Genomic DNA, 20,425 nt, shown 5'->3' with positions numbered 1-20,425 from the left:
ACATGGATGCATTTGAGGAGATTTCTGCATTCATAGAGGAGCACATCATAAAATATTCTGTATCTATCCCCCCACATGCAGGGATCTGGGTGCCTTGCGATCTTTTGCGCTATATACACAAAGGTGATCGCCCATTCTCAAAGCGGTTGCAACGATTCCAAGAAATTGCAATCGATGCAGGCCATTACTTGGACGAGCAAGCCCCTGGGGTGTCAGCGCTCAAGAAGCGCAAGTTGGGGGTGGAGTACCTTTCTCGGCTCGCAACATTTATCTTCTTGGTGAGCGAGGAACCTGATTTGGAGGAGCTCCGCTTACCACACCTTCAAGTTGGGTCCTTTATCAAGGACACCAAGGAGCAGCAGGTTATCCCCATGAACCCTGTAGCGGAAGGAAAAGCACACCGGCTCGAGTACCCTAGGGGTCTTGAGGAAGTGGTTGAGAAATCCATAGTTACGGCTGGCCCTAGTGACACTCCAGTGCCACTACCACTGACAGATGTGGAAATCCCAGAGGTAGAAATCAGCCGCTTCTCCTCAGTGTTAGTGGATGGGGAGGAGTATGTGTTCCTGCATGATTTGGAAAAATCATTTGGCCTGCGCATGGATGAATGCTTGAGCGTGCTATGCAACAGCAGCAAATGTCCCTTAGACAATACGCCAGATGCCCTAGAAAGCAAGCTCTTGCCAGATGGGGACTCTGTTGCTGACACTATTGCAGTTGTATGTGCGGAGGTCCTGGCAGCAGAGCAGTTGCACGTGGCTGATGAAGATTTCCAAGCCACTCAAGCCAAGGTTGAGGCTGCTAGGATGCCTATGCCATTATGTGACCTCCCATCTGATGATCCAAAGCTTGTATCTGTGGTGCATAGGAGCATTGACTTGGATGCAAAGGGCAACAGGGAGGAGGACGACAAGGAGCAGGAGGTAAACTGTATCCTAATTTTCATGTTACTATTTTATCCTTCATTGTCTTTTTTCTTTACCTTCATAGGTTTATGACAGGATGTTGTGGAGGTTGATGATTTTGCTGCAAGGACAGGTGGCAAGCGGACGGGCTTTGGACCTCAAGCTTCCCTTGCGCATTACCTAGGACAACTCCCCCCTGGCGATGTGGCCATTATCCATAATGAATTTACTCCACAAGCCCATTTTATGACTTGGTCGTTAAAAGCTTTGAGCAAGTTTTTGTGTTTGAGCACCATTGCTCAAACTGCGCATCAAGTGTTCCTAGTGCGTAGATCCCTTGTATGCACAGCGTTTGGCACTGGCTTTCGTGGTAAAGTGCTTGCCCAGATAGGGATACATGCTTCCATTGGCTCAACTGACCCAAATGCCATAGCGCAGTCCCTCTTGACTGGGGAGTTTCCTTACGCGCAAAATAGGCGCCAGGAAATGGTCAAAAAAATTATGAACTCCTCAGATACATGATGTAAAATCACCGTGCTGGAAGGAATAAAAAATATTTGAAATTGTCTCTCTATATTGCAAATTCTTTTGAATCTGATTTGTCAATCTTGAAAATTGTTTCAATTGGTGATATGAATTGTTTTTTGATTGGTGACTTTGTTATTTCAAGTTCTGTATGTAATTGCAGTCAATTTCAGTATATTTGTGCTTTTTAAGTACCCTAGGGGGTAGATTAGCCTATAAGGGGCAAAAAAATGCCTGGCCACAAGGGCGCGCAAATGGCCCATCAGTTTTGGATGGGCCATTTGCGCGCCCTTGTGGACAGGCATTTTTTTGCCCCTTATAGGCCAATCTACCCCCTAGGGTACTTAAAAAGCACAAATATACTGCAATGGATTGGTTTTGCATCATTCATTTAAATGCACCCTTTTTATGGCAATTCCAGCATATGTTCAGACTCAAGGACACTAGAAAAGCTGAAATCAATTATGAAATGAATTTTCCAGCACACTATCACCTGCTTTAGCTCTACCTAGTACACCCCTCCACCAAAAAGTCCAATTACATTGGACATTTGAAAAATCCAAATTAATGTTGCATAGGCACTTGGTTTCACAATATGTTATTTGTTTTGATATCCTATAAGGAATTCAAACCTTGAAATGACCAAAAAAAGGTGTCCACAAGGATCCATGTAAAATATTGATGCAAAACCAATAGGTTTTAGTAAATTTGTGCATTTTAAGTACCCTTGGGGGTAGATAAGCCTAAAAGAGGCAGAAAAAGGCCTGGCCACAAGGGCGCGCAAATGGACCATCCATCAGTTTTGGATGGGCTATTTGCGCGCCCTTGTGGCCAGGCATTTTTTTGCCCCTTAAAAGCCAATCTACACCCTAGGGTACTTAAAAAGCACAAATATACTGCAATGGATTGGTTTTGCATCATTCATTTAAATGCACCCTTTTCATATGGCAATTCCAACATATGTTCAGACTCAAGGACACTAGAAAAGCTGAAATCAATTATGAAATGAATTTTCCAGCACACTATCACCTGCTTTAGCTCTACCTAGTACACCCCTCCACCAAAAAGTCCAATTACATCGGACATTTGAAAAATCCAAATTAATGTTGCATAGACACTTGGTTTCACAATATGTTATTTGTTTTGATATCCTATAAGGAATTCAAAGCTTGAATTGACCAAAAAAAGGTGTCCACAAGGATCCATGTAAAATATTGATGCAAAACCAATAGGTTTTAGTAAATTTGTGCATTTTAAGTACCCTTGGGGGTAGATAAGCCTAAAAGGGGCAGAAAAAGGCCTGGCCACAAGGGCGCGCAAATGGCCCATCCATCAGTTTTGAATGGGCTATTTGCGCGCCCTTGTGGCCATACATTTTTTTGCCCCTTATAAGCCAATCTACCCCCTAGGGTACTTAAAATGCACAAATATACTGCAATGGATTGATTTTGCATCATTCATTTAAATGCACCCTTTTTATGGCAATTCCAGCATATGTTCAGACTCAAGGACACTAGAAAAGCTGAAATCAATTATGAAATGAATTTTCCAGCACACTATCACCTGCTTTAGCTCTACTTAGTACACCCCTCCACCAAAAAGTCCAATTGCATTGGACATTTGAAAAATCCAAATTAATGTTGCATAAACACTCGGTTTCACAATATGTTATTTGTTTTGATATCCTATAAGGAATTCAAACCTTGAAATGACCAAAAAAAGGTGTCCACAAGGATCCATGTAAAATATTGATACAAAACCAATAGGTTTTAGTAAATTTGTGCATTTTAAGTACCCTTGGGGGTAGATAAGCCTAAAAGGGCCAGAAAAAGGCCTGGCCACAAGGGCGCGCAAATGGCCCATCCATCAGTTTTGGATGGGCTATTTGCGCGTCCTTGTGGCCAGGAATTTTTTTGCCCCTTATAAGCCAATCTACACCCTAGGGTACTTAAAAAGCACAAATATACTGCAATGGATTGGTTTTGCATCATTCATTTAAATGCACCCTTTTCATATGGCAATTCCAACATATGTTCAGACTTAAGGACACTAGAAAAGCTGAAATCAATTATGAAATGAATTTTCCAGCACACTATCATCTGCTTTAGCTCTACCTAGTACACCCCTCCACCAAAAAGTCCAATTACATTGTACATTTGAAAAATCCAAATTAATGTTGCATAGACACTTGGTTTCACAATATGTTATTTGTTTTGATATCCTATAAGTAATTCAAAGCTTGAAATGACCAAAAAAAGGTGTCCACAAGGATCCATGTAAAATATTGATGCAAAACCAATAGTTTTTAGTAAATTTGTGCATTTTAAGTACCCTTGGAGGTAGATAAGCCTAAAAGGGCCAGAAAAAGGCCTGGCCACAAGGGCGCGCAAATGGCCCATCCATCAGTTTTGGATGGGCTATTTGCGCACCCTTGTGGCCAGGCATTATTTTGCCCCTTATAAGCCAATCTACACCCTAGGGTACTTAAAAATCACAAATATACTGCAATGGATTGGTTTTGCATCATTCATTTAAATGCACCCTTTTTATGGCAATTCCAGCATATGTTCAGACTGAAGGACACTAGACAGCTGAAATCAATTATGAAATGAATTTTCCAGCACACTATCACCTGCTTTAGCTCTACCTAGTACACCCCTCCACCAAAAAGTCCAATTACATTGGACATTTGAAAAATCCAAATTAATGTTGCATAGACACTTGGTATCACAATATGTTATTTGTTTTGATATCCTATAAGGAATTCAAAGCTTGAAATGACCAAAAAAAGGTGTCCACAAGGATCCATATAAAATATTGATGCAAAACCAATAGGTTTTAGTAAATTTGTGCATTTTAAGTACCCTTGGGGGTAGATAAGTCTAAAAGGGGCAGAAAAAGGCCTGGCCACAAGGACACGCAAATGGCCCATCCATCAGTTTTGGATGGGCCATTTGCGCGCCCTTGTGGCCAGGCTTTTTTTGGCCCTTTATAGGCTTATCTACCCCCAAGGGTACTTAAAATGCACAAATTTATTGAAATTGACTGCAATTACATACAGAACTTGAAATTACAAAGATAATAGACAGAGTAGACACAACTGTTGATCATATTGTCATTGGAAAGTCAAATCATTACAAAGATAAGGGTGTGCAATACAAAAAGAGGGATAACTTCGGCTAATGCTCGAAGTCTCGTCGCAATCGACGTGCAAGCTGCATATCTTTTGGCTGTATTGTCACTCGCTTTGCATGAATGGCGCATAGGTTGCTATCTTCCAACACCGAAATGATATGGGCCTCTGCAGCTTCTTGAATAGCCTCTAGCGCTATTACTTGCATTCTATACTGATTTCCATAGCTTTGAAGCACCTCCTTCATAGTGCGAGCAAAGGGGGCGCGTCGAATCAAGAGCTCCGTCGTCTTCTGGTAGTGGCGGATTTCTGCAAATGCCCTTGCTATTTTTCGGCGCCGCTACGGTTGTCTTGGGGGCACTTGCACATTTGCTGGCGGGCGGCGTTTAGGCTTCTTGAAAAACTTAGACTTGCGCCTATTTACATGCTTAGGGGCTGGTTCTGCAGCCTCTTCTGATTCTTCTTCTTCCCTTGGTTGCCGATCTTGTCGTGTGGGGAGAGCTCCCTGGCCTTGAGGCAATGTCTTCCCCCCAACGGCAACCCGGTGTGTGCGCGGTATTTTTTCTCGCAGCCATGGTGGCTAACTCTCTGATTCGATGTCTGTATGGACCACCCAAGTTCTGGATGGTCCTGCTTGTGATTGGGGGTGCGACAGCTGCTCCCTATCGGACTTTGATGTTTGCTGGCCCTCTGCTTCTCTCCAGCGCTGGGCACGTTGCTTCATTCTCTTTCTAGGTGTTATATCCTTAGGAGGTGGAGATTCAACAGTCCTTGATGACTCTCGTGCCCTACCACCATGCCCACTACCAGAAGAGTTCCTGGAACGGCCAGGTGTTCGTGGCCGTTTTCTTGTGCCTTTAAGCCATGACGGCTTCTCACATCCTTTGAGGGTGTTTTTGTTGGCAGGCGGATGCTCTTTCGCGGTTTGTTTGGTGCGCGCCATTTCGTTGGTAAGAGCTCACCTGTTCTTAAGAAATGAGTGATTTATGAGAGCATGCAATATTTATAAGGGCGCATTTAAAAAGGGCCCTATTCACACTAATTTTTTTTAAGAGAAGTATTATTTTTTAAATAAACATGTCGCTAAGAATTGGACCGTGTGTTCACGTTTAGTGACTCGCGCAGTATCCACTTTGATCCTTGTCGCACTCTGCATCGCCGCCATACAGCATGCTTGGTGGGACCTTGCGACATTTGCCACTTGTTGCTATGCTCTTGACGACTCCATTTGCGCACTTCAATAGCAATATTGGATTGTCACGCACGCTCCATTGTGAGCTTACGAGCAAATGTTGTGCGAAAAAACCAGTTGAACATCTCCTCCAAATAATTGGATTGCACCATTCCACCACTATGTCGAGTATTTTTGAAGTACACTCCCCTTGCTCGATAATGGGACTTCTCCATGCCTTGAGTGCTAAAAATTTCAAGCGATCCATACTTCCGCATAAAAAATGCACCATGCGCAAACAAGATATGCTGTTCACATGAGTAAACGATCCACATTATTAAATAAAAACAATCCCTTGTAATGAATACACCATGAATGACTTACCATGTAATGTGTGATGTTATTTTCACCCCAAGAAAGGGTGAAGACCTTGGTAAAATCCGCCAAAGCTTCTTGAAATGATTAACGTTGTTCTTCTGTTGTGCTGTTAAGGCCCATAAGCTTGACCATTTTATCAAAATGGGCCCAAACTTGCTTGCGCTTGTTTGCAAGCTCGCCATTTGAATCATTGTCAGTAGTAGCTTTGCATAACTCCTTCCAAAGCTCCCAAAGGTTACCTGCGTGCTGGTTGGAGCTGTTTTGAGCATCATATCGACTTGGCTTTCCTTGGGAAACTCTCTTCAAAAAGTGTCTAGCTTTTTGTCCACTCATTGACACTTGTTGAGCAATTTCATGGGCCTCCCCTGTGTTCTTTGCAGCAACTATAGACACATTTCCACCGTGACAGCCAATGGAATTCAAGAGTACCTCCACTCTTTCGATCGCTTCCTGGGACTTTTCCAACGGTTTCATTGTGAAAGCATAGTCAATGTGGAGCTTCAATAGCCTATCAAAAATGCGCATGAATGCGTGTAATGTACAAAAATGTACATTCGATAGAGAAAATCGAAAGATTGGATTCCAAGCGTGGTCCTTTTGATCACGGTCTGGGGCATTGAGAATGGGACATCTCAGAATAGACGCTTCCCATTCTCTACCTTCATCTCCGACATCACTACAATCTAACCCTTGTTCACCATGCCCTTGCCATGGAAGCATGTAACCGGCCTTTGCAGTGCTCTTATGTGATTTTTGTCCATTAGGTTTGTACCCTCGAGTGCAAAATGGACAAGGCATGAGAGAAGAGGCCCCTTGTTTGCATCCAAGCAAACACTTTATGGTCTTCAAATCCCCACCTAAGTGCCAATCCACATCATAACTACCAAAGCCCTCAATCTCCAACTTCTGACCTTTAATTTGGGAGTGTATTACTTCTGTGATCCATGGAGTTCTCTCAAAAATCCATGAAAGTACTCCATTGGTCTCTTTGGGCACCTCAATAGCACCCAACCACCAAATGTCTTTCTCTGATTGCACGCTAAAAGATAGGGTGGGATATGGCTCGATTGAATCCCTTCGCTTGGTTTGCAGAAGGGCCTCGTTAATTACAGTGACACTTAGCCTCTCTAACCTTCGGCCTTTCACTATTTGACACTCATCGAGTTTCAGCACAAAAGCGACTTTTGTGCCAAGCATTACAAAATAAATAGTGCTAAGACCTTAAACTTCAGTGTCTATGATAAGAATAATACCAAAGAAAAAAGTAAAGTGTGTCACCTTCTTTAGGTAACTCGTAAAATCTAAGCATGGCTTCTTGAAGCCTTCTAAGATCCATGAAAATATTGTTTCACATTGTGTAAGGAAAGCCCTTCTCCGAAGGTCTTATGTATTGTTTCTTACCTTTTCCCCTTGTCTTTGTTGCGCACGAAGCATAAAGGGAAGTTGGCATTGTGTCCTCAACGTGTAGGTATGTCCCAATGCGGGAGAACACATCTTCGTTTGTGGCCTTCTTTGCGAGCTTGACCTTGTGAGGAACGAGAAATAGGTTCTTTGAGGGCATCCTTTAGGAGTTGAAAAATAGCCTGATAGGCTTTGGTGCTGATTCCAGCCTCATCACAAGCTTGTTGAACATCATCATCACTAACCACATTTCATAATTTACGCATAAGATCCTTGGTGACTGCATCCTTAATGTGCTTACCTCCAGGTGATTGTAAGATAGAAATCACGTCCTCGGTATTGAGACAACTAGTGAGAAGGTTGACTCGATTATCTTGGCTTGTTCCACTGCATGCCTCCTGGATGAAGTTTCTAGCAACAAATAAACATAAATGTTAGAAAATAGTGTGAAGTAAGAATGCATCATGCAAGTAAAGACCAAATCACCTTGTGACTGTAACTCGTCGTTTGCGTACTCCTCCGGAATGTGCAAGAGTTCCAATGGATGAATACGGGCGTTTGCGTTTCCTTGCACCAAGGGGTGTTTCTTTCAAGTATGTGATGGTGTTGGTAAGCTTCTGGATGTGGGACTCCTTTTCTTGCATTTGTTGTTCAAGACTTTTAACTACCCTTTCCGAAGAGGCAACACTCTCTTGTAATGCCGTCGTCTTGAGGTGAAGAACTTGTCATTCGTGCATCCACATATGCAAAAAAGCACTTGCACCCATACACAGCCGCTTGCAATAGCCTAACAAGCCTGCTTCTCCCCTCCCAAGAAATTGAAGAAATGTGGAAAGGCTATTAAACGGTGGATGGAAGCGGCTTATAGGATCGTAAGGGTACAAATGGCCATCCACCCAAATGTCAACATTGGTCTCACAAGCGGTGCGACGTTCCTGTGATGACCTTTGATCACCCTCACTAGTGGTCTTCGGTGCAAATGCCGTGGGTAAGCGAATATGTATGCTTTTGGTGTGCGGAGTACGTGGTGGTGGAAGCAAACCATTTGTGATGTCCGTGAGCACCATGGAAGCTGTTGCGTGAGGAAGCAAATGATGAAAAGATAGAGGGGGAAGGGTAGAGAGGCCGAGCAGGATGGGAGGAGAGAAGGAGGGAGGGGGGGGGAGGGAGAGATTGGGGAGGAGGAGGAAGGTAGGGGCAGAGAGGGAGAGGAGAGGGAGAGGGAGGGAGGAAGGAGGAGGGAGGAGGAGGAGAGAACAAAATGTTTATTACTTTTTGGGGGAAAAGATTTTTGAAAAAATGGACTTTCTAAGCTTCTGGGTTAAAAAATGGGTCAAAAAATGATTTTTGGATATGTATATATGTTGGGAGGGAGTTTTAAGTAAAAAACAAATAAAAATGATTTTTTTTTTAAAAGTCAAATTTTGACTCTTTTTGACCCACGGAATTGCTGATGTGGACACACCCCTATGCTTCCTTCACTTTAAAAAAAGCTAGAGAGAGAAAGCAACCCTTTAGGTCCACATCCTATATTTGTCTAAAAAAAAGGCTAGAAAAGCCTACTCAAAACTACCTTCTTCAATGCCCTTGCCCCCTAAACCCCACACAACATTAGCCTTAATCCCTTAAAATTAGGATTCCTTACAAGGCCCATGCAAGGTTCATATTTCTCCTAATGTCGGTCCTCTCTCTCTCTCTTTCTCTCTCTCTCTCTCTCTCTCTCTCTCTCTCTCTCTCTCTCTCTCTCTCTCACACACACACACACACACACACACACACACACACACAAACACACACTTTTTTCTTTCTTGTTAATCTCTCTCTCCCTCACACACACACATGCACATAGTGAAGGTACGGTATCTTCTTCATGCAACCTTTCCTCATCTTTGGGCTCTTGTTGGGTTGTAGCTTCCATTAAACATGTCAAAACTCTAGAAGGATTGCACGCTCATTGACGCTGCACGTTGATGTTGCTCCAAGGCAGTGGTGGTACTGTTGCAACACATGGAGCTTTCAGTGTCGAGCTGCAATGGGTAAGAACCTACGTCCCCGAAAAGATGGTCAAAGATGGTAAAACTTGTAGGTTTTCATAAGAAGGCCGAATGTCTATCAATACAAGATGATAAAACTTGTAGGTTTTCATAAGAAGGCCGAATGTCTATCAATACAAGATGATAAAAACTTGTAGGCTTTCATAAGAAGGCCGAACGTCTATCAATACAAGATGATAAAACTAGAATTTTAGTTGATTATGTAGGCTTTGAATATGAATTGCTTCATTATTTTTAGAAATGATTTCCTTTTTGTGAGGTAATTTAACTGCAAGCTAAGATCTCAAAAACCCATCTGAATTGTCAAAAGGGAGTAAAGAGTACAAAATCTTGAACTTCTGGACTTTTAAAAGTAAAAAATAATGATTTTTTTTTGCCATCATTAAGTCGAGCTATAAGTGGAGCTTACGTAGGATTACGTAGGCTTTGAAGATGACATGCTTCATTAATTTTAGACATTATAGCAAAAACCGAACTCAATTGTCCACAGGGAAAAGAGTATAAAAACTCGAACTTTTGACATTTTAAAAATAAAAAAAAATGAAAATTTTTGGCCTTTATAGAGTTTTGCTAAAAGTAGAGCTTACGTAGGATTACGTAGGCTTTGAAGATAAATTCTTGGCATTTTAAACATGATCGCAATAACCGATGTCAATTGTGGACACGATCTTTTGGCATTTTAGAAATCAAAAATATGATTTTTTTTGGCCTTTTTTAAGTCGAGCTAAAAGTGGAGGTTAGGGTGGATTACATAAGCTTTGAAGATGAATTGCTTCATTAAGTTTAGACATGATCGCAAAAAACAATCTCAATTGTCAACACGGAATAAAGATAATGTAATCTTGCACTTTGGGGATTTTTGCCTGGTTACATTGATTTTTTTGGCCAACTTTTAAGTTTAAAAAAAGGGAGCAATAGCGATATCGCTATTGCCCCCTTTTTTTTTGCCTGTTTTAAGTCAAAAATAAAAGGGAGCAATAGCGATATCGATATCGCTATTGCTCCCTGTGTTTTTTTTAAAAAGCCTGCGCATGCTCTCTCTCTCTCTCTCTCTCTCTCTCTCTCTCTCTCTCACCCGCCAAGCAGTCCTCTCTTGAATCACCAAGGCGTGGCGACTGCTGTCCAGAATCTGCCTTAGCCGACTGCTCACGAAAAGGTAAGCTCTCGCTCTCTCTCTCTCTCTCTCTCTCTCTCTCTCTCTCTCTCTCTCTCTCTCTCTCTCTCTCTCTCTCTCTCTCTCTCTCTCTCTCTCTCTCTCTCTCTCTCTCTCTCTCTCTCTCTCTCTCTCTCTCTCTCTCTCTCTCTCTCTCTCTCCCGCCAAGCGGTCCTCTGTCGAAGCGCAGAGGGGTGGCGCCTGCTGTCCAGAAGCGTTGTCCAGAAGCGGCCTTAGCCGAATGCAAGCCAAAAACGGCCTTAGCGGCCTTAAACGACTACGAGCCAGAAACGGCCTTAGCGGCCTTAGCCGACTGCAAGACAGAAACGGTGAAAGCCAACTGCTGTGAAGCCAAAAACGGCCTTAGCCGACAGCTGTGATACCAAAAACGGCCTTAGCCAAAAACGGCCGACTGCTGTGAAGCCAAAAACGGCCGACTGTCAAAAACGGCCGACTACTGTGAGGCCAAAAACGGCCTTAGCCGACTGATGTCCAGACACGTCCTTAGCCGACAAGGGGGACAAGAGGTAGACGGCAGCAGGCAGCAGGCAAGGGGGACAAGAGGTCGATGACTAGGGGCTCAAGTACACCTCGCGCGGCAGCAGGCAGCCCCCAATTGAGGCTAATTTGTAAGCGATTTTTTTAGCAGCCTTGCCTTGTTAGTGGCGTGATCAAGCCCACCATTGCTACCATGCCCACGACTGCAAGAGCAACAATTTGTTTTCGTCTCAGTCGAGCTCATTTTCATCTCTTTCATCATCCAGTAAGTAGAGCTTCAAGAGCCTGTTTTGCACTTGGCGCTTCAAGAGATTCTTTTGCACTCTCTTATGCAACTGCGCACACATGGACGTGATCAAGCCCACCATTGTTACCATGCCCACGACTGCAAGAGCCCTAGAATCTGTAGAGTAAGGATATTGGCGCTTCAAGAGCCATGGATAAATAAATAAATACGGTCCTGATCGTTGCTTCAAGTAGTTTGCCGCCTCTGCCGTTTCTTGACCACCGCCTTTGCCGTTTCAGTAAAACGCATGGGGCAGCTTATGTTCATTAAAGCGGCCTCATAAGTTGCTTATGTTCAGTCATAAGCATGGCCTGAATTGGGCAGCAGTCAAGCCTGGCGTGTATTGCCGCCTCAGCCGACAAGGGCCAGTGTGTTCATCAAGGGGCAGGTGAGAGATCAGTGAGTGTGCTAAGCCGACAAGGGGCTAGCTTATGTTCAGTCAGCGTGCTTAGCCGACAAGGGCCATCTCTCTCTGTCTCTCTCTCTCTGTCAAATATTGCACTGCTTTTTTATTTTGAGGTTTGGTAATTTTATATGGTCATTATACCGTGACACACACACACACACACACACACACACACACACACACACAGAGAGAGAGAGAGAGAGAGAGAGAGAGAGAGCGAGAGAGTCTCTAGCCTTCAATCTGGCTGTGCTTGCATGGTGGGCAAGCAGGGTATAATTTGTATGGGCAAAGAATGCAAAGATTTACTCGTGGAAGGTGTGCTAGGCGAGCTGAGGAATGCCCATACGCTCACCATATTCCTGGAAGTGGTGATGGTCATTATACTGTTGTAAGAAAGATTCCATGTGATAATGCTCTTAAGTGTGTCGGCCTTTATTGTTTGTCTGTGTGAGTGTGTTTTATATGTGTGTCTCTCTCTCCCCTCTCTATAGTATAAAAAGAAGAGTAAAGATTGAGAGGACCATTTTATGTTGTTGCTCCAGACAGGTATGGTCCTCCCTTCTTTCCTCCTCCTCCCTCTCTACCACCTCATCCCATCCTCCTACTTCTATACCCCCTACCTTCTCACCATCTCCTCCCCTCTTAGCTATCCTCTCTCTATCCCTCATCCTCTCCACCTCTCTATCCTTGTACTCTGTTGGCCATCCTCCCTCACCCTCTACTTTTCTCTCTCCATATCTCCATCCCTATCCTCTCCGTCGGTCATCCACTTTCTCTCTCTCTCTCTCTCTCTCTCTCTCTCTCTCTCTCTCTCTCTCTCTCTCTCTCTCTCTGACCTCCTCTCTCTCTGTCTCCTTGTCCTCTTCCTCTCTCTCTCTCTCTCTCTCTCTCTCTCTCTCTCTCTCTCTCTCTCTCTCTCTCTCTCTCTCTCTCTCTCTCTCTCTCTCTCTCTCTCTCTCTCTCTCTCTCTCTCTATGTTGATGTAAGACTAAACAAAATCCACTTTACTTTGTTGAAGGTGTTGCAGTATTGGAGAAAACAAAATCTAAAGGACATTCATCCACGTTCGGCTGTACAGGTCAGACTTTGAACAAATGCCGAAGCATTCTATTTTTTTGAGATTCATTATTCACATGCAATCTAGTATAGATAATATACAGCTTACCATCTTCATAGCATTTGTGCGTTGATGACAGTTTCAATTTCTTGCGGAAAACAGATGGCTACAAAAAATTTGTCTTTTAGCAAGAATGAGCACGTGGTGCTCTTAAGCAAGGGCAAGGAAGTTGGGAAAGGAATTATGATACAGTCTCTACCCCACGAAAAGCTACATGGAAGAGAGTTGCCTAGAGGCACGTTGGGAGTAGCCGTCCAATCGGCATCAGCTCCCGGTCTCATGTTGCCACATGTTCCACCCATTGACGATGATGTGTGCACCTTAGGTGCAGCAGTGGGTACAGTTGTGGCGTGGCCGATAAGAGAATTGGTAATGAGACCTCTTAATTTTATTCAGTCTTACATGCTCTCTTTTGAAAGCAACATCGAATATTTTGTGTCCAGGCAAAAGGGCAACGAACTGTATCCTCTGGAGGCAAGGGTTCAATACCTGTCTCTCAAAGAGCCACTAGCATAACATCGGGTGCGATGCCCAAACCAAGCATTTCAAAGCCTCCTCCAAAGACTCTTGTTGCAGAGGTAAGCCACCGGAGTTTATTGCACATGTCAGACTTTGAAGAAATGCCGAAGCATTCTATTTTTTTGAGATTCATTATTCACATGCAATCTAGTATAGATAATATACAGCTTACCATCTTCATAGCATTTGTGCATTGATGACAGTTTCAATTTCTTGCGGAAAAAAGATGGCTACGAAAAATTTGTCTTTTAGCAAGAATGAGCACGTGGTGCTCTTAAGCAAGGGCAAGGAAGTTGGGAAAGGAATTATGATACAGTCTCTACCCCACGAAAAGCTACATGGAAGAGAGTTGCCTAGTGGCACGTTGGGAGTAGCCGTCCAATCGGCATCAGCTCCCGGTCTCATGTTGCCACATGTTCTACCCATTGACGATGATGTGTGCACCTTAGGTGCAGCAATGGGTACAGTTGTGGCATGGCCGATAAGAGAATTGGTAATGAGACCTCTTAATTTTATTCAGCCTTACATGATCTCTTTTGAAAGCAACATCGAATATTTTGTGTCCAAGCAAAAGGGCAACGAGTTGTATCCTCTGGAGGCAAGGGTTCGGGTGCGATGCCCAAACCAAGCATTTCAAAGCCTCCTCCAAAGACTCTTGTTGCAGAGGTAAGCCACCGGAGTTTATTGCAGTATTTACTCATGGAATTAATCGTTGTTTGCCAGTAACCTAGCCTAATAATTATTTGCCTACGGCCAAGTAGTCGACGGGTGTCAAGAAAAGAAGTGCAGATCAAGCAAGTGAAGTCGTTGAAAGCAAGCGGGTCACACGAGCACATAAAGAAGAGGACCCTAGCTGGGAGCCCCCAAAGAAAAAGGGTAGAATTCCTTTGAAAAAGGAAGGGGCTAGCACAAAGAAAGAAGTCACCAAAGTGAAAGTAGTGCAAAAGCCAGTGAAAGCCAATGCAGAGGGCACTACACAATCCGAGGTACCAGCACCATCAAAGGACAAGGCCCCTATTGCGAACAACTCAAGTGAAGAAGATGACGAAAGAGAGGATGCGGGGGATGAAGATCGCGGTCTTTTTACTATTACCGAGAAATCCACGCTGAAATGGGATTTGCTCGACGACACTTTGCACCGCCTTCAGGTTGGTAATTTCTAAAATGGTATGCTCCTCTAATATTTCCTGTTTCAAACTACAAGATCAAAAGCTATTCAAGTACGGTTACACAGGATACTCGCAAAGTACCACTGCCACCAGTGCCCTTGTGCCACTTGTTACCACATCCAGCGGTACGGCAGTGCAAGATTGTGTGCACAATCTAGCTTTGGAGTTCTCTAGAAATGGATATGTTCCACATCGTGCCAGGTTCATGCTTTCAATAAGGACTCCAGATCTAGATTCAGTAGAAGTTAGTCATGCAATTTGGAAAACCTGGGATCCAATCTGGATGCAACTTAATGAGGACTTTGAGAAACATTTGCATAAATCCGGGTGGGGGGACCTGAAAGGGAAAATGTTGTACACATGGGATGGGAATCACCGTCTTCGGGCATGGAATGCACAAATTGATACAAATAGATTACTTTATACACTTTTGTTTCTGACTCAATATCAAGATGAGATGAATTTTGTGAAACTATGCAAGATAATTTTGCTCTGCAGTTCACAAAGTGGAGCCTAAGTACCATTGCTATGTGGAAGCTTGCATGGTTAAGGTCACTAAAGAGAACGAGGGAGAAGTTCTCACTGTGGTGGCACGCTTGAATCGGTAAGCTTAGCTATAACATAATTAATGCATCCTAGTTGAATCGATAAGCTTATCCATAGCATGAGTTTTGCTTCCTAGTTAATTTGATAAGCTTAGCTATAGCATGGTTATCGCTTCCTAGTCTTTTAACGGTGTAAGTTTTGTTGTCACAGCATTAATGACAAAGGCTACGTAAAAACTTCCTTCATAGATATGCTATGTATGGTAAGAGCAATGGGCACAGCCAACATGGATACATTGCTTAAGGGTTTGGAGGAAGATGTTCCAGGATGGTTGCAACGAGAATTAGATGCTGAAATGAATAAGGGTGGGGGGTTGCGAAGACGCTGGTACAAGGTCCCTCTTATCGTGCTATCCCAATTCTATATCCGGTAAGTTTCATTGTCCTTTATGTTATTCTCACCATGACAATGTAGTGGATCAAACAAAGAATGAACTAATGTCACGATTCAGGCAAAGTATACAAAGGCTTTGCAATCTGTGAGCAATAAGCGAAATGAGCTCTCAACGGAGGAGTTCACTACCCATTACCGTAATGCATTCTATATGGCTGACAAGAAAGCCTGAAAAAATACGCAACAGCCATCCACAATTGCGGATCCTAACTTAGGAGAGGAGTGGTGGAGGTAAGATTAATAGGGGTTTCTTTCAAAGGGAATTAAGTTTACATTCCCGTGCTGCTTAAAAAAATTTAACATTTGTTAGTAGATTGCTTATGGACATAGATTGGAGTAGGAGACCAAAGTGGTTGACAGATGATCGAATATACAGTCTTGCATGCACCGATCTACTAGTCAATCATCGTAGCAATGTGCTAAGGGCCTTGGTTAGCGATGATCCAACCACATTATATCCAAGCATAAAATCAGCGCTAAGTAAGGTCATTTTTTGATAAATGTTTCAAATAAAAAGAGTATAGTAAACAATGACGCGGTTGTTTAATAATGTAGATGACCACTCCGTATTTCGCACTTGGTTACATCGAGAGACATGGTGGAATCGACTTGTGAACGAGGCTACGAGACAGTATGCGTTGCTGAAGAAATCGTGCCGCCTCCCTGAAAACGACACCCTAGTGACAACTATAAGGGAGTGGCAATCGAGGTATAGTGGCACATTGTTTGAAGTGGAGTGCAAGAGATTGAAAGGTGGTCTCAAAGGTAATAAGCAGAAACAGAAGGAGGGTACTAACATGGCCGCCAAACGGGCATTTTACAGGTATGTAATCTTGTCCTACTTGGTTTCTAAATCTTAAAAAAATTTGAGTGGATGACAATAAGTATATTTTGGCAAACGTATACCAGATGGGTGCAGATCATGGATTGGACAGATAAAGTTTCAGTTACAAAAGAGTGGGTCAATGTGAAGCACACTGCATGCATATATACGGATGAACAACGTGCAGCATTGTGGCCCAAAAAAGTTTATGTTGAGTGTCCTCTTTTCATTGACTTTGCAAAGGACACATTTCCCCCCAACGAGCGGGAGCAGTTCAAGGAGGCAAAGACTGGTAGAGTTAAAGACAGCACGAAGAGGTAAAAGCATACAAAACCATAGTTAAACTATTTTCTAGTCATGTGAGGATTTAACTGCAACACGTGAAATTGCCAGGGTAAGAACCTACGTTCCCTAAAAGGAAAAGATGTTGTGACTGAGGAGACAGATAACGAAGAAGAGGTGGAGGAGGATCGTGAACCAAGGCGCAACGACGGTGAATGTCCTTCGGAGTTTGAGGATGATGAAGACGAAAGTGATGTGCCGCCTTCTCCAACTGCTACACCTACAAGAGCCCCACAAACTACCCAGGCAAGTTTTCGCACACCCTTGTTGTTGCTTAAATGGAAAGGTTGAACTAATAGTACTCGTGTAATTTATATGCTCTCGACAGAGGAGCAGCACGAAGAAGGGTAAAGGTCAAGTAATGGACAGAGATACTCCAATGCCTCTAAACAAGGTAAGTACATCAAGTCCGAAAGCACGTCAAGAGGGAGACACACAATCAATGGGAGAGAACCTATTAACACCTAGAAGCCTAAAAAACCAAGCTCATAGTCATTTCCTAGAGCCTAAACAAGCTCCACCAGCATCTCATTCCATTTCAGAGCCTCATGTTCTTCCTTCGCATGAGGAGGCACCTGAGCAGGCACAACGACAATGCATAGAGATTGGAATTAATATAGAGCCTGCTCATTTACACCGCCAGGCGACCACTAAAAGTGAAGGATTGTAGATGCCATACGTTCTAATGAAATGGCAACAATTATCGATCTACCTCATAAGTATGGAATGATTGATTGTGGTATGTGTTGTGCAGTAACCAATGTATTTATTGTAGGGGGATGATGCAGATGATGCGAACGTCACAATACCGAAGTTTCAACAGGATTGTCTAATGTAGCAGAGACTGGTCATCGCGGGGAGCGTTCTCTTCTTGTTGGAGGTGAGAAAGTGTGTAGCAACAAAGAGACGATATCTTTAAGTATTTAAAATGCAGTCACTTACCTGCTTGTTATATCTAGATGTCATGGTGCAATGCAACACTCCACCTCACGATGAAGCGCAGAATTCAATGGCACATAGCTCTGGTATGCTAACAACGAGAGGTACTCCTGGTATTATTGTCTCACCTTACTAACTGGATATTCATTTCTTTAAAATCAGATTCAACGGTTTTAGCTATTGATCCTATGGGAGCAGCTGACGAGACGGGCAAAGGAGATGTAGGTGCCCTACTCACAAAAATTGCTATAGTAGCTACGCGAAGCTTTCGGGTGCGAGGCGGGACAACAAATATAGGCTGTGATGCAATATTTTGTCATCTACCAACCAACACAAGCGTCGTCGGGATAACATCACCCAATATCCCCAAATGGAACCATTTCGAAATAAATCATATCCAAAAGGTTTTTGGTATTGCCAAGGAGTATCTTGATGAGAAGGGAAATCTAGTGTTGATATGTCGTCGAGAACATGCATGGGTATTATCGAGCCTAGCAAATCAAAATGGGTTCTATCTTGAACATACAACTATCGTCCTGTGTGCTACTCCATTCAGCTTCCATGGTGGTGTTACGGTAGGTAAAACTACTTGCTTTCTTTGGAAAATTAGTGTGTGATAGATTCCTTCCTCATTATGAGTCTTAAGTCCCACAGACGCGATGCTTGGAAATCGTTGTATTCCGCAAAATTTGTGCCTATAGATTGAATCGAAAGCCTGATTCGGACGTTATGTTTGATTACTACAACACCAGTCGTTGGCAACTCAAAACGGATGGCTGTCCTTGGCGAGGTATGCCGTGAGTTTTCAAAAAGTTCACCTCCATTGTATTTGCTTATCTAAATTTCCATTCATACATTTAGAATGATGATTTCTCTTTAGGGGGCATGGAGAGAAGTCCAACTTTACACGAGAAGCTACTCTCTTTCTATACAGAGGAGGGTAATGTAGTATTACAAATGTATGCTGGTTGCGGTCTTCTGGCACGTCCGGGGCTACGAATGGGTCGACATGTACTATTGCTAGATCGACAAGAGTCAACGAAAGAATTGGAACGTCTATGTAATGGTAAGTGTCTTTCTTCCTCGATTAGTGTGAAAGACTCAATTATGTATCCCTCCAAATATGATGCTAAGTAAGATCCATTTGGTAATTGATCGTCGTGAAGGCACAGGCACACTTCCTTCTTGCCATGCGAAAAGGAAACTCATAGTGTTCGATGTTAACGGTGTCCTGTTTAAACGGTGGCAGTGGGAAAGTGCTCCTTCCCACGCTGTAAATATTCTAAATGTAGGCCGAATGGGTGTGTCATTGCGACCAGGGATATTGCGATTGCTGAGAGTGGTGTTTGAGCTTTTCGACGTAGGGATTTGGAGCTCCATGCAAGAGCAAAATCTGACCCCCATTATCAATTTAATTAAGAGTAAATACAAAGAGGCTGGGTATGGTGAGACATTTTTCAAGTTTTGTCTGCATCAAGGACATTGTGAAGAGAGGCACTGCGAAGGCAAGCATCCAAAATTCAATTTGGTGTTTGTGAAGAACTTTAGATCTCAATTGGTAGCCTCATACATCAAGGACCCTCTGGACACCATTCTAGTAGATGACAATCTTGAGAAGGCAATTGAAAACCCACCACATACGCTTGTCATAGTAAGGACTTACGATGGAGCGAGCAACGACAATGTGCTCCTCATGAATTTACTCCCATATCTAGAAGGTCTTCATGCATATCCTGGGTTAGCAACGGATTATATCAAGAAAACGCCTTTCAAACAGGGTACGCAATGTGTGTCATAGGATTCATTTAATAGGTGATTGGTTTCAAATACTGTCTTCTATGGCTTCTTAGTTAACTTTTAGTATTATTGTAGTTTTTGCTAAGAGCATTGTCCCTAACCAAAATTTGATTGTAGTTTCTGCAGCGCATGGTGGGGAAGTTGAGCACACAATGGATGCGACATTTGGTCTTGGAGGAGATGCGGTTATGGAACATCCTAAAATGTGATGAGGGAACCAAGAACATTGTGTACACAGCAATGTTTAGCTGTTATATTGTAACTGAATGTCATTAAATAAATAAAAATATTTGGATCATTATTTAGTCTCCTCTTTTTGTCTCTGTTTTAATCTATTTGGATTTAGATATGTACATGTGATGAGGGACCAAGATAATTATGGACACATCATTGTTTAGCTGTTAACGTCATCAAATAAATACAGTTATTTGGGTCACTTATTACTATCCACTCTCTATCTTTGTTTTAATCTATTTGGTTTTAGATATGTACAGAAGAGAGAGAGAGAGAGAGAGAGAGAGAGAGAGAGAGAGAATGAAAATACTGTAGCCTAAATGATTTTAGCATGCGATAGCGTGAACATGCACCCAGGTTAGAGTAATTGTTTTCTTTTTTGGTAAATTGCATAAAAAACCACATGGCAAAGTGGGGGTAGGGGTCGGGATTGGCGGGGTAGAGGAGAATAGAGAGGGTAGTAGCAGATGGATAGATTGAGAGAGAGAGGGGGGTATAGGGGTTAGAAAAACATATTGCAATGTGGGGGGCGGTATGCGGAATAGTGTGGAAAAGGAGAGGGAGAGAGAGAGAGAG

General features: G+C 43.0%; 1 pseudogene; it reads left to right on the top strand.

The window, feature by feature from the left end:
- Nucleotides 1-13,210: 13,210 nt before the first annotated feature.
- Nucleotides 13,211-19,824, top strand: LOC147451357 (uncharacterized; annotated as a pseudogene).
- The last annotated feature ends 601 nt before the right edge of the window (nt 19,825-20,425 follow it).

The sequence above is a fragment of the Adiantum capillus-veneris genome, chromosome 9, assembly GCF_014529385.1.
Source record: "Adiantum capillus-veneris isolate H3 chromosome 9, ASM1452938v2, whole genome shotgun sequence".
Taxonomy (NCBI): Eukaryota; Viridiplantae; Streptophyta; class Polypodiopsida; order Polypodiales; family Pteridaceae; genus Adiantum; species Adiantum capillus-veneris.
The sequence above is the reverse complement of the archived record's forward strand: the minus strand, read 5'-3'. Positions and strand labels throughout refer to the sequence as shown.